Raw genomic sequence first — 15,260 nt, 5'->3', positions numbered from 1 at the left:
GCAGTGACTTCACAGGAAACTGAACCATAATGACCTGCTAGTATTGGAGGGTCTCCTGTAGAGGTACGTGTTGGCACAGGCTCACCACAGGGACTGGCAACAGCTGTCTAGGAAAGTCTCCTTTGGTGTAAACCCTCTTGGAGTTTGCCATTAATTTGACCATAGAGCCAGTAGACCTGAGAGCTTGGTCACCTCAGGCCAAAAATCTACCAGGGAGGGAGCTCAACACCACCCATCACCAGATAAATGGATTAAATCTTTACTGAGCAAGGCCCTGCCCACCAGAGCAAGACCAAGTTTTTCCCACCACCAGTCCCTTCTATCAGGAAGCTTACACAAGCCTCTTAGACTCCTCCATCAGAGGGCAGACAGAAGAAATAAGAAGAATCACAGTTCCACAGGGACTAAAACAAAACCACATTACAGAAAGCTAACGAGCACAACAAAGCATAAAGTTACTTCCCAGATGAAGGTACAAGATAAAACAAACAAACAAACAAAAAAAACAATTCAATGAAGTGGAAATACCCAACCTTCCAGGAAAAGAATTCAGAATAATCATAGTGAATATGATTCAGGATCTCAGAAAAAGAATGGAGGCAAAGATTGAGAAGATGCAAGAAATGTTTAACAAAGACCTAGAACGAAACAACAAACACACAGAGATGAATAATTCAGTAGAAGGAGTCCATAGCAGAATAACTGAGGCAGAAGCACAGATAAGTGACCTGGAGGACAGAATGGTGGAAATCACTGCCACAGAATAGAATATAGAAAGAAGAATGAAAAGAAATGAAGACAGCCTAAGAGATCTCTGGGAGAGTATTAAATACATGATCATTCACATTATATGGGCCCCAGAAGGAGAAGAGAGAGAGAAAGGAGCTGAGAAAATATTTAAAGATATAATAGCTGAAGACTTCCTTAATATAAGGAAGGAAATAATCAACCAAGTCCAGGAAGTACCGAGAGTCTCAGGCAGGATAAACCCAAGGAGGAACACACTGAAACACATAGTAATAGAACTGACAAAAATTAAAGACAGAGATAAAATATTAAAAGCAACAAGGGGAAAATGACAAATACAAGGGAATTCCCATCAGGCTATCAGCTGACTTCTCAACAGAAACTCTACAAGCCAGAAGGGAATGGCATGACATATTTAAAACGATTATAGGGAAGAACCTATAACCAAGAAAGTTCTACCCAGAAAGACTCTCCTTCTGATTTGATGGAGGAATCAAAAGCTTTCAAGACAAGCAAAAGTTAAGAGAATTCAGCACCACCAAACCAGCTTCCCTGGTGGCTCAGACGGTAAAGCGTCCACCTACAATGTGGGAGACCCAGGTTAGATTCCTGGGTCAGGAAGATCCCCTGGAGAAGGAAATGGCAACCCACTCTAGTATTCTTGCCTGGAAAATCCCATGGATGGAGGAGCCTGGTAGGCTACAGTCCATGGGGTCACAAAGAGTCAGACATAATGGAGGACTTCACTTTCACTTTCACTTTCAAACCAGTTTCACAACAAATGCTAAAGGAACTTCTCTAGGCAGGAAACAAGAGAAGGAAAAGCCCTACCTACAGAAAATAAACCCAGAACAATTAAGAAAATGGTAACAGGATCACACATATCAAAAATTACTTTAAATGCAAATGGATTAAATGCACTAATCAAAATTCCTCAGCCATTAAAAAGAATTCATTTGAATCAGTTCTAATGAGATAGATGAAACTGGAGCCCATTATACTGAGTGAAGTAAGCCAGAAAGATAAAGAACATTACAGTATACTAACACATATATATGGAATTTAGAAAGATGGTAACGATAACCCTATATGCAAAACAGAAAAAGAGACACAGAAGTACAGAACAGACTTTTGAACTCTGTGGGAGAAGGTGAGGGTGGGATGTTTCGAAAGAACAGCATGTATATTATCTATGGTGAAACAGATCACCAGCCCAGGTGGGATGCATGAGTCAAGTGCTTGGGCCTGGTGCACTGGGAAGACCCAGAGGAGTCGGGGGGAGAGGGAGGTGGGAGGGGGGATCGCGATGGGGAATACGTGTAACTCTATGGCTGATTTATATCAATGTATGACAAAACCCACTGAAAAAACAAACAAACAAACAAAAAAGACATAGACGGGCTGAGCAGATGAAAACATGTGCGTATATGCCCTTCTACTTACCACATATCACTCTGCTTGAGTCCCTAAATTTTATTTAATTATTCTATACCATTAGGTTAATCATTTTCCCATTATGACTTTCAATTGTAAGTATCTTTTTTTGTCTGGCTATTGATTGTGAAAACTGATAAACATCTTTTACTATTGTGATTATATAACTATTACTTACTTAAAACCATTGTATCATGATTGATCAAAAGAAAAATTTTAGAATTCTATATAACCAAAACTACCATTTAATAGAAAACCCTGTAATCACTTTTTAAAATCTGGATGCATATCAGAATTACCTTGGAATTTTTTGAAAAATACAAATGATCAGGCATTTTTTTTGGTCAGAACTCCAGATGTGTTTCTAATGAGGGGCCGTGTTTAAAACCAGTGTACTTTATGAGAATCTTTTACTTTTATCTAATCTGTTTCACTTTTTCTATTTCATATTCAGTGCTCCCATTTCCTTTCTCCAATTCTTTCTCCAATTTCTCCATTTTTTATGTTCTTTCTCAAGCCTTTATCAACCATAGTCAAAAAGCTTTTGTATACATGTATATAAGTAATATGTATAATATATATTTTAGAAAACTTAGGAATTTTTGCCTAACCAAAAAATTTTTGACACTTTGATTCCACTTGTTTGACTTTGTAAGAATAGAAAACTACATTACTAATTAAAAAAAAAATAGATATGCAACAAGCAACAAAAGTTTACTATATAGCACAGGGACATAGAGTCTATATCCTGTAATAACCTATAATGGAAAATAATTTCAAAAGATAATATATGGGATAACTGAATACACATTTATTTTGTGTGTGTATAACCAAATCACACACACAAAAAAAGAATTCTACTTTTTGAAATTTAATACTTTTTATCTTTTTGTGAGTTTTTCTAAATGCTCTATGGACATCTAATAATAACATGCTGCACTGTGCTGTGTTTAGATGCTCAGTTGTGTCCGACTCTTTGTGACCCCATGGACCATAGCCTGCCAGACTCTTCTGTCCATGGGGATTCTCCAAGCAAGAATACTGGAGTGAGTTGTCCTCCTCCAGGGAATCTTCCCAACCCAGGGATTGAACCCAGGTCTCCCACATTGAAGGCAGATTCTTTACCATTTGAGCTACCAGAGAAGCCCAAGAATACTGGAGTGGGTAGCCTATCCCTTCTCCAGGGGAACTTCCCAACACAGGAATTGAACTGGAATCTCCTGCAGTGCAGGCATATTCCTTATCAGCTGAGCTACCAGGGAAGCCCGATGACAATGTGTAAGATACAAAATTTTAAATATATTTGTGTAAAATATGGTACTAATTAATTAATTAAGTACAAATCTATTGTATTTAAATTATTAGTGACATTACTCAAGATTCTCTGATTATTTTTTCTGCACTTGATAAAATATCCTCAGAGAAATGTTAATATGTTTCACTGTGATTATATATTTTTTTCCCTAATATTTCTTCTGATTCTTGCTTTATGTATCTGTTTCTTCATTCTTTAAATTTAAGATAGAATTTAAATTCTATATTCTTTGTGAATTGTACCTTTTATCATTAAAATGTTAATCTTTGTTTCATTTAAAATAAATAAATTATAAAAAGAGAATAGAGAGGAAATCTAGCAATCCTCATGGGTAGACAAATTTTGTTTTTATTTTTAATTATCATGCAAACTTCAAAACTGTTATTAGATTTTCATGAAACTTTGTCAAGTTTCTGTCATATCTGTACGATTTCAGGAATTTTAAAGTTTCCTTTTTTAGTGTCCAGTGTTAATTACTCTGCTTGATATATTAATGTTCATTTGTAGCAGTATTTTGTGTAAAATCAGCAAAAAGTTTAAATATTCTTATAGTGTTTATAAATGGTTTAATTACCTTCATTAACTAGTCTATGAAAAATTCTAAGAAACTATTAATAACTTAGGGCTTCTCTGGTGGCTCAGATGGTAAAGAATCTGCCTGCAATGCAAGAGACCTGGGTTTGATCCTTGGGTTGGGAATATCCCCTGGAGAAGGGGATGGCTACCCATGCCAGTACTCTTACCTGGAAAATCCCATGGACAGAAAAGCCTGGAAGGCTACATAGGGTCCATAGGGTCACAAAGAGTCAGACATAATGGAGCACATACAATCATTACTAATTCTATTAAAAACTTATCTATTCCTTTTTAAAAATTGCCATTTTTGGCTTAATCTGTATGTGTTCTGGCTGTAAGTTGACTCTCAATATAAGAATCATTTTTATTAATTTCATTGCTCATATTTATCACTTTTGTTTCATATTTCATTGATTTGTACCAGAATGTTATTTTAATTCTTTAATCAATACATTTAAATTTGAGAAAGAAGATACCCATCATGCATTCCCAAGCCAAATGCCTCTAATTTCTCCATAAAATTCTTATAAACATTATCTCAAACTGGAAATAAAATTGTATATTTAAGCTTAATTACATATTCCATTTCTATTAAAATATATTGTGGATTTTAATTGAATATGCTGCTTTACTAAGAACATTCCTGAAAGTAGAAAATTTTGCTTTCAACTATGCTTTAATGAGAAACAAATTCTTCACATACAATTTTACATTTCTGATTTTATGAAATATTTTCCACACACTAGCTTCCAGTTCCAAAAATCTTAAATCTATTTTTTCTTCTCTTCTCCCACATTTTCAATATTGGATCTTAATAGCTCCATTCATAATGTGCAGAACTCTAAGATGGTCTTTTCAAGCTTCCCAAACACCAGTGTACTCACCTTCTAGATAATTTGTACAGTAATTCAGGTACTGAAGTTAAGGGACTATATACATATATATTATGTTTATGAGAATTTTATGGTGAAATTACAGGCATTTGGCTTGGGTATGTATGATGTGCATTTTCTTTGTCAAATTTAAATTTATTGATTAAAGAGATTGAAGAATGTGTGTGTGTGTGTGTGTGTGTGTGTGTGTGTGTGTATAGATGTGAAAGAGTGGACTCATTGGAAAAGACCCAGATGCTGGGAAAGAGTGAAGACAAAAGGAGAAGGAGGAGGCAGAGGATGAGATGCTTAGATAGCCTCACCAACTCAATGGACATGAGATTGAGTAAACTCTGGGAAATAGTAAAGGACAGAGGAGTCTAGCGTGCTGCAGTCTATGGGGTCACAAAGAGTCAGAGACAGCTTAGCATCTGAACAACAATAAAAAAAGAAAATAAAAACTAGAAATAAAACTACCATATGACCTTGCAAACCCACTACTGGACACACACCCTGAAGGAATAATAACTGAAAAAGACAAATGTACCCCAATGTTCATCACAGCACTATTTACAATATCTTGGACATTGAAGCAACCTAGATGTTCATTGACAGATGAACGGGTAAGGAAGTTTTGGTACATGTACACAATGGAATATTACTTAGCTCTAAAAACTGCATTTGCATCAGTTCTAATGAGGTGGATGAACCTAGAGCCTATTATATATAGTGAAGTAAGTCAGAAAGAGAAAGATAAATATCATATATTAACTCAATGTGTGGAATCTAGAAAGATGGTACTGATTATCCTATTTGCGGGGTAGCAAAGAGACACAGATGTAAAGAACAGACTTAGGGTCACAGTGGGGCAAGGAGAAGGTGGGATTACTTGAGAGAGTAGTATTCAAACATATATATTACCATATGTAAAATAAAATAGATAATTGGTAGGAATTTGCTGTATGATGTAGGGAACCCAAAGTTGTTATTCTGTGATAACCTAGAGGGGTAGGATGAAGAGGGAGGTAGGAGGGAGGTTTAACAAGGTGAGGACATATGTATACCTATGGCTGGCTCATTTTGATGTATGACAGAAGCCATCAGAATATTGTAAAGTAATTATCGTACAATTAAAAATAAAATTTAAAAAAGAGTAGTGTATATATATATATGTGAGAGAGAGAGAGAGAGTTATGACTGATTCATGTTGTTTTATGACAGAAACCACACAGGATTGTAAAGCAATTGCCCTTCAATTAAAAAATAAATATGTATACCCATGGCTAATTTATGTTGATATATGGCAGAAACCAGCATAATATTGTAGAATATTATCCTCCAATTAAAAACAAATAATTTGTTTTAAATTAAGTAAAAATAATACAAAACCCCCTTGATTTCCAGTTTTGTTGGAAATCTTCTCACTGATTTAACAAAGCAAATGAAAAATATTTAGCTAGACAAATCATCCTTTTTATGTCATTCAAGTAGCAGACAAGGTCATTGCAGAATTTGAAAGCAAATGTTTGTGTCTTACAAACCTCTACAAACTAGAAATGAAACTACAATCCATACTGACCTGAGGCAGAGCCTAATTAGCTCAATCAGGTAAAACCTGAAATCAAAAGGGGACTAACGGGGAAAGGATTTTAACACTCAAAGTGCTGGAAATTCTCCTTCACCCAAAATCTGATTCACAGCTTCCTTAAAGATTTATCAAGGACAAATACAAATCTTGAAGCATTTTCCACAATTAGTAATGCCTAAGGAAATAAATTTAACTTTTCCAAGTGCTACCTATAAACTAGTAAATGTATAATACCTGATTCATAACTAGATGTTAAAGCTGAGATATATAGTGTTGTCTGTTTATATGTTTTGTGTACATTATACATATAACATATGTCTACCTCTGGATATTATCAAAATTAAATTTATAAAAAAAGCTCTTTCTGTTGATTTTAAGACCTTACAAATCAAATATTTCTAAATATAAAGAAAACTGGCAAGAATTAAGTCCAGATTCACATGATCTAGAAATACTCAACATTAATATCTGGTACTAAAGCTAACTTAAGCTATTTGGTTTATCAAACAGACTTTTTTAATTGCAACTAGGTTTACTGAAGGTCAATAAGTTTATGTTATTTGTCTTGTAGACTTTGTCAGCAAGGAAAATCAACTTGGTATGATGATATTTTCATAAGTTATGAAATAAAGGTTAAGTGAGATAGTTTTCAAGTGAACTCTTTAGGAATAATTATGTTTTGGGTACATCTATTTAAAATAGTTTCTCAAGATTTTTGGTAATTGAAACTTTACAGTTTTCCTAACCTAAATTATGGAATTTGTTAAATATCAGTTCATTTCCAATAAAATAAGATGCTGGATCATTGACTGCTAATTAGGTCTATATTTACTTACTTTTGCCTCCTTACAAGAGGGAAACTAAAGATTTGAGGATTTAATAAACATGTTTTGCCACACATTGAGGGGGAAAAATGTGCTATGAGAAGATATATGTTTTTAGAGGTTGTGGAATATTCCTATGTTTGCCTATCAGGAAATGCTGATACGGCAAAGAGTTCAAAATTATTGCTAATCGGTTTTCATTAGAGGTTAAGGTTTTTAAGAATTCAAATTGTGAAATACATAATTAAGCTACTGGGATAATAAGGAAAGCATTTAAGTGTTCAAGGAATGTAAGATGTATATTTTCAGCAAAAGAAGGTATTTGTTATTCAGTTGCTCATTCGTATCTGACTCTGCAACCCCATGGACTGCAGCACGCCAGGCTTCCCTGTCCAACACCAAGTCCCGGAGCTTGCTCAAACTCAAGTCCATTGAGTCGGTGATGCCCTCCAACCATCTCATGCTCTGTTGTCCCCTTCTCCTCCTACCTTCTATCCTTCCCAGAATCAGGGTCTTTTCTAACAAATCAACCCTTTGCATCGGGAGGCCAAAGTATTGGAATTTCAGCTTCAGCATCAGTCCTTCCAATGAATATTCTGGGTTGATTTCCTTTAGGACTGACTGGCTTGATCTCCTTATAGTCCAAGGGGCTCTCAAGAGTCTTCTCCAACACCACAGTTCAAAAGCATCAATTCTTTGGCATTCAACCTTCCTTATGGTCCAATTCTCACATCCATATATGACTACTGGGAAAACCACCGCTTTGACTGCCAAAGTGATGTCTCTGCTTTTTAATATGCTGTCTAGGTATAAAGAATTGAAATGCACTTTATTAAAGGAAAGTGACTTTGTCCTAAAGCTTGTTGTTTTCTGAATGGGAAGGAAAATAAGAGATGAAAGAATACAGATACAGAAAGTTACAGGAGGTTTGTAAAAGGAAATTTTGAGAAAAGTTTTGTGCAACATCAAGCTGGGATTGGATTGAATTTAATTAGGTAAATGAATTTTTTTATTGAGGGTAGGCTGGTACAGGATCAGAGTTTTGTTTTCTCTGTTATGAGAACTAAGTATTCTTGGAATGGTAATCTACATTTAATAACAACAGATTATGAGTTTCTTTTCTTTCTAAATGATCTGCATGTGCCTTAAAAATATTTTATTGTCACTTTGATTGAATGAATAAGTATTGTATTATTTCACAGAGACTCATGATCCTATTTGACCAAGTGTTTTAAAATATTTATTTACCTTTGGCAAATTTCCCAAAAATAAAATTCTCAGTGTTCTAAACCTTTTGATATTTACTGACATAATTTCCTAAATCAAAATTTAATGAAGTCTTTTGACCTCCAGCCAACTTCTGAATGCATCCAAGAGCCCCTGAAACTACACAAAGAGAAATATTAAACTAATTAGGCTTAGATATGTTAAATTATATGGGAAACATTGTCATATAAATGTTGATAAAAGCTTCTTAGGTTATATTCTATGGGTATCATTAATACACATACTCCAAAAGTTATATGAAACCCTTAAAATTTAAGTATCTGCCCAGGTGTTGCTAGTGGTAAAGAATCAGCCTGGCAATGCAGGAGATGCAAGAGATGCAGTTTTGATCCCTGGGTTGGGAAGATCCCCTGGATGAGGAAAAGACAACGCACTCCAATATTCTTGCCTGGAAAATTCCATGGACAGAGGAACCTGGTGGGCTACAGTCCATGGGGTCACAAAGAGTTGGACACTACTGAGCCACTGAGTGCACACACACACAAATCTGAAATGTATAATATTTTCAGTTATAAAGATATATATATAAATATAAATGTATAATATTTTCAGGTATAATATTTTCAGTTATTAGTACCTTAAAATGTTATATGTTACAGAAATAACCAAATTTCATGTCAATTTCATTATAATCAGATCTTTAGCCACAGCATTTTAAATGTTTTAGTTTATAGCTAATCATTACTTTACTTTGATGTTTTATAAAATGAATATCTTCAAAGAGATTCATAAAAAAGAATTTTGACAAATATAAATGTCTGATAACTTTCAGATAATACCACTAAATTGGGTAAGAAATTATAAAACTCTAATGGAAAACCTAATAACTTCATTCACGTCAACAGGAATTAATTACATGGGCCTGAAGTGTTAGTCGCTCAGTAATGTCTGACTCTTTGTGACTATATGGAGCCCACCAGGCTCCTATGTCCATGGAATTTTCCAGGCAAGAATACTGGAGTGGGTTGTCATTCCCTTCTCCAGGGGATATTCTGGACCCAAGGATATAACCTGGGTCTCCTGCATTGCAGGCAGACTCTTCACTGTCTGAGCCACCATGGGACTGAATGTGTTTTTTTTTCCTGAAATATGCTGTTTTTTCATCTTTGTTTCCCAGAAAAACTTATCTTTTACACTATAACCTACAACAATTTGATAAAGTATATTTTGTAAATGAAGATGAAACACTTATCTTTTTCTCTTGACCTGATCCCTCACTAATTTGGTTTCTGCAGCTGCCTCCTTTGTGGACTTAATGGTTTATTGTGACCAGATTACAACTAGTTATATTAATCATTGTTTTAGTTTGCTGTCTCTTGTTTTCAAATTATTTATGCTTTGTGTCTCTCTGATGTACTATGGCTTTATTAATATTACCAGCTGTATTGCTTATATCCTGTATATTTTATAAGATTATTATCTCTTGCATTACCCAGTGTGTGACCTGGCTTCCAACAAAATTACTGATGGCTAAATATCTTGAAGTAGTCGATCATGTATACATACATATTACATATATGTGTGTGTGTGTGTATGTATAAAACTCTACACAGAATAATTATAATAGTGCAACTCTAGATATGGGAAGAAGCAACAAGGGAAAACATTTTCTGGATCATAATAGACTAATAATAGACTAATAAAAAAAGACTAATAAAAAAAACTAATAGACTAATAAAAAAACTAAAAAAACCCAAAGAATTTTAGGTTATCAGTATGGACTAATTCAAAAATTAGCACATTGTGTCTATCAAGAGAAGCCCCACCTAATCTAGGATGAGACTTCCTAGTGTTGTGAGGAAAATTGGTCTGGAAATGCCTCAAACCTTGGTTGAATTTATGACCAAGAGGAGGTTCTGTGGGCCAAAAAAGTGCAGACTTTCACTAAACAAGAATGTTTTGCTGTTCTCTCACTAAACAAAGAAAGCTGCCTGTCATTCTGGTAAACAATAAATGTTGCCTGTCATTAAGCCATCAGCTACTGCAATCATCCTCCAAGGTGTGATCTGAGAGGAATTCATGATGGCCCTCGATAGTATGGATGCATATGAAAGGAATATTTTCAATGATCCCAGATTCTCCCATCTTACCATAGATAGATAGGCACTAAAGTCATTAAATTGAGGTGTATCTGTTTTCTGTGATTAGCAGTAATCTTGATCTTTGTCTACATATTTGTTTGTTTTTCAGGAAAATATCCTATATATTCTGACTCCTTCTAGAACTCTTTGGAACAGCTTCTCAGAAATATCTGAGCAGTTGTATCCTGGGCTATAGTCCTCAATGAGGTCACTGAATAAAGCATAATTCTCAACTTTTAGGTTGTGCTTTTAAGTTGACATCTGAAAATATTTCACATCTTATAATTTATGACTGTTTTGGTTTCTACCTTGTTGTATTTTTAGGGGCTTTCATCTACAAATGGCACAGAATATTTTAGGCAAACTATGTGCTGTATACTAATATAGAAACATTTCCATCACATAGAAACATATGTGACCCATGTGCATATTTCAACCATTCTATATAGAATTGCTGTTTTTCTCCTAATTTGAGAAGTACATTTAAAACCATAAGCCAAATTCAATTTGATCTCCATATTTTTCCAATAATTGATATTTAAATTATTTATCAATATGAATTAATAGCAGCAGTAGTATATATAGATACAGTTTACAAGTCACTAGGTCAATTTACACTGTGATTTTTATTAATCACCAAAGGTACATAATATACATTTCTTTGGTATTCTACTTCCATCAAACAGAAACCTCAAAAAAATTCACTATAAAGCAGATTTCAAATAAGTTGTTAGTTATATCTAAATTTTAAAAATAAGCTTAAGATTTATTTTATAATTATCTATGCAACAATTTCTGATTTTTGTTGAGAAATGTAAAACAAAACTAAAATGCTATTCCAGTCAACACCCTCTAGAATGGCTAAGTGAAAAAGTCAAACATTAACAGGTCATGGTGAGTCTGAGAAATAACTAAACCTTTCATAACTGCTAGGAGGAGTGTAAATTAGTAAAAGAACCTTCGAAAACTGGTTGAGAGTAGTTACTAAAACTAGACATATCAAGCTGCACTCCTAAAGCTCATAGGAATGAATATATGTCCTTAATTAATACTTGCCCAAACCTGAAAACAACATTAATGTCCATAAACAGAATATGAGAGTAATTATGATATAGGCATACAATAGAACTCTGTACAAGGAAAAATGAACTATTTCTACATGCAAAAGTGTGGCTGAACCTTACAAACTGCTGAGTAATATTTCACTTATTTTGACTTACTATTCAGAGACAAAAGGAATACATATTATAAAGCTTAAAAATAAGCAAAAACAAATTCCCAAGTAGCCCGGTGGGTAAAGAATCTGCCTGCAATGCAGGAGGCACAGGAGACATGAGTTCAATCCCCGGGTCTGGAAGATCCCCTGGAGGAGGAAATGGCAGCCCACTCCAGTATTCTTGCCTGGAAAATCCAGACAAGAATGGACAGAGGAGCCTGGTGGGCTACAGTCCATGGGGTCACAAAGAGTCAGACACAACTGAAGGACTAAGCAATCTATGATGTTAGTATATTCAAACAAAAACCTGTACACAAATGTCCATAGCAGCATTATTCATAATAGTCCCAAAGTGGAGACAATTCAAATATTCATTAATTAATTAATAAATAAACAAAATGTGGTATACCCATACAATGGAACATTATTAAGCTATAAAGTGAATGAAGTACTGATATGTCCTATAACATAGATGAACATTGAAAACAGTATTATATTAAGTAAAATAATCCAGACATAATAGGCCACATATTGCATAATTCCATTCATATGTAATATGAAGAATAGCCAAATCCATAGATACAGAAAGTAAATTAGTAGTTTCTAGTGGATGGGAGGAATGAGGGATTGCTGCTCAATAGGTATGGGGTTTCTTTTAAAATGATGAAATATTCTGGAAATAGCCATGATGGATCCATGACACTGTGAATGTACTAAAAACCATTGAATTGTACACTTTAAATAGTTAAAATAGTGAATTTTATGTTGTGTGAATTTTATCTCAGTAATAATGAATAATAATAAAAAACCAACAAAAGCATTAATTTATGGTTTTAGAAGTCAAGATAATATTTTTTGGTTCAGAATAGTGACTGGAAGAGGGCATCAGGGAACTTTAGATTCTGATAGTATTCTAGTTCTTGATCTGGGTAGTAGTTACATGGATGTATCCACTCTGTGAAAATTCATGTAGCTATACATTTATTATGATCTATTTGTAATGTATGTAATGTTTCATATAAAATATAAAAAAATAAAAAAAATTACAAATAAAATGCTTTGTAGAACCAGTTAAGATTCAATATTTGGTAGCTTAAAAATTAAAGCAAGGAATGATTAAATTATACAATGTAGTTTCAAAACAGATAACCTATAGGTTATCTGAATGTTTATTGAATCAAGAATGCATCAATCTTGCAAAGGAAAATCAATAAAAAATGAATTATCAACTTTACATTTAGGTTTAAATTACTTTTTAAATTTTTGTTGTAGAAAGAGTTGAAAGCATCAAACAGTGAAAAACCAAAAATGTAAAATAATTAACAGCATCTAATTTGGACACATTTTGGCATTTCAACAGGCAAGCCTAAATTTGACAAACTTTTCTCTTCACTTCTTATCTTTATGAAAATTCTGAAACCTAGACAGTATTAGATAGATAATTTATGCTGCAATAACATCTATTTGAAGGTTTCATATCGCTAACTGTAACTAGAAAATACTGGGCATTGAAAAATCGCCATTAAGCTTTTATACATATGTTAAAGACCAAAGACACTGAAGAAAAGACTAAACATTTGGCTGTAGAAAAAACTTATCTTTTTTTGTTGTTTAAATTTTCATTTCTGTTTCCGGGAAGAATCCTTAATGATTTTTGTAAATTCAGGTAACATTTTATCTTTGAGGAATTTTTTACCCCAAAAGAATCTGAGGTGAAGGACAAGAGTCATTTTGCAAACAAGATCCTAAGCAGCGAGTCTTTATAATATTCAGTAGATTTGGTATACAGATTTAGTAATAAAAAGGACTATCAAATGCCTACTATAGATATAGAAAACAAACTGGTGGTTGTCAGAGGGGAGGTGGTGGGAGGCAGGCAAAAAGGGTGCGGGGATTAAGAGATACAAATTTCCAACTACAAGGCTGGGGGTGTAATGCACAGCATAGGGAATATGGTCAACAATATTGTAATAACTTTGGATGGTGACAGATTAAACTAGACTTATTGTGGTGATCATTTCACAATGTATAAAACTGTCAAATCTCATTTAATAGAATGCTTCTCTTCCATTTTGCTTTCTCGAAGTCTTTTGATAAAAAGAAATGTGGCAAGAGCAAGAGAACAAGATGGTGGAGGTGTAGATAGACATGGAGTACATCTCTCTCCGCGGATACATCAGGAATACACATTCAGACACAGAAGTGCATGCAGAGCACCAGCTGAGAGCAGACAGGAGGACCTGACCAGTGGAAAAGAATATATAGAACCACTCAACACTCAGTAGGAGGAAGGAACTAGGGGGAAAAAACAGGAGTATTAGTAGAACTGGACCTGCCCTTGGCAGGTGGGCTAAATGAAGCAGGGGTCCCATCCCCACATCGGGGAAATTGTCTGCGTCAGAGGAGAAACATTTAAGGGTGAGAGTGAAACAGCTGATCTGTGGCAGCCTAAATGGAATGAGAATCAGACAGTCCTTGACTCAGTCATACATACATACCTTGGACAGGGATGCAGGTCCCCTGGAAGGTGCAGCGGCTGGGAGCTGGAGTTTAGGGACTGTGGAGCAATCCCAGGGTGAGGGCTGCTGTTGACTGCAGAGAGACAGATAGAGAGGGTGTGAGGGAGGAGATTGTGGTGGGAAATGCCTTGTGAAAGAAAGCCAGGCAGTCATGGAAGCAAGGCAATACAGCTGAGTCATGCCTAGGGAGTGGAACCATCACCATAGCCTCTCACTCCACACGCCAGCATCACATCAGGCAGCTTAACAATAGAGAGGCTGGCGCATCAAACGCCTGAAGCACTGAACTACAGAATAGGACCCCACCCAGGGTGCCACTTTAAATGCCTGATGCACGGAACAACAGAGAAGGACCCCAGGCAAGGGAGCCCTCTAAGTGCCTGAACAGGCAGAGCTATGGAGAAAGACTGGCCAAAGATCACCAGCTATAAGAGGCTTGAAAAAAAGACTCTGATAGGGTCATAACTCCTCCAGCAGAGGCAGTTCGTGTCCCTGCACACTTGCCGCCATCAGGGTCCCTGCAAGCCAAGCAGCTGTGCCACGTACATGCTCAGCCCTCACTGGTGCAGAGTAACCAAAGGCAAAAAAAAAAAAAAAAAAAGCCTTGAGGCTATGTGTGCAGGGTAGCTTTGGTCATGTCCAACTCTTTGTGACCCTGTAGACTGTGACCTGCCAGGCTACTCTGTCAGGGGAGCTCTCCAATCAAGAATACTGGAGCGTATTGGCCAATACTAGTTGCCATACCCTTCTAGAGCACTATATTTCCTGCTGCCTAGCCAACTCCCCTGAGTACCTGGTGCT

At 35.3% G+C, this 15,260-nt stretch overlaps 1 protein-coding gene across 2 annotated transcripts in view; it reads right to left on the bottom strand.

Annotated features, from left to right (window-relative positions):
* LOC136153287 (zinc finger X-linked protein ZXDB-like) overlaps positions 1-15,260 on the bottom strand; it is a 95,396-nt gene that overhangs the window by 59,316 nt on the left and 20,820 nt on the right. The window contains exon 2 of one of the 2 annotated variants that reach the window (XR_010660385.1): positions 14,439-14,532. The exons of the other annotated variant lie outside the window; for it this stretch is intronic. The gene's annotated coding sequence lies outside the window, so the exon portion shown is untranslated. The remainder of the gene's footprint in view (positions 1-14,438; positions 14,533-15,260) is intronic. 2 annotated transcript variants of the gene reach the window in all.

This window comes from Muntiacus reevesi, chromosome X (assembly GCF_963930625.1).
Source record: "Muntiacus reevesi chromosome X, mMunRee1.1, whole genome shotgun sequence".
NCBI lineage: Eukaryota > Metazoa > Chordata > Mammalia > Artiodactyla > Cervidae > Muntiacus > Muntiacus reevesi.
The sequence above is the reverse complement of the archived record's forward strand: the minus strand, read 5'-3'. Positions and strand labels throughout refer to the sequence as shown.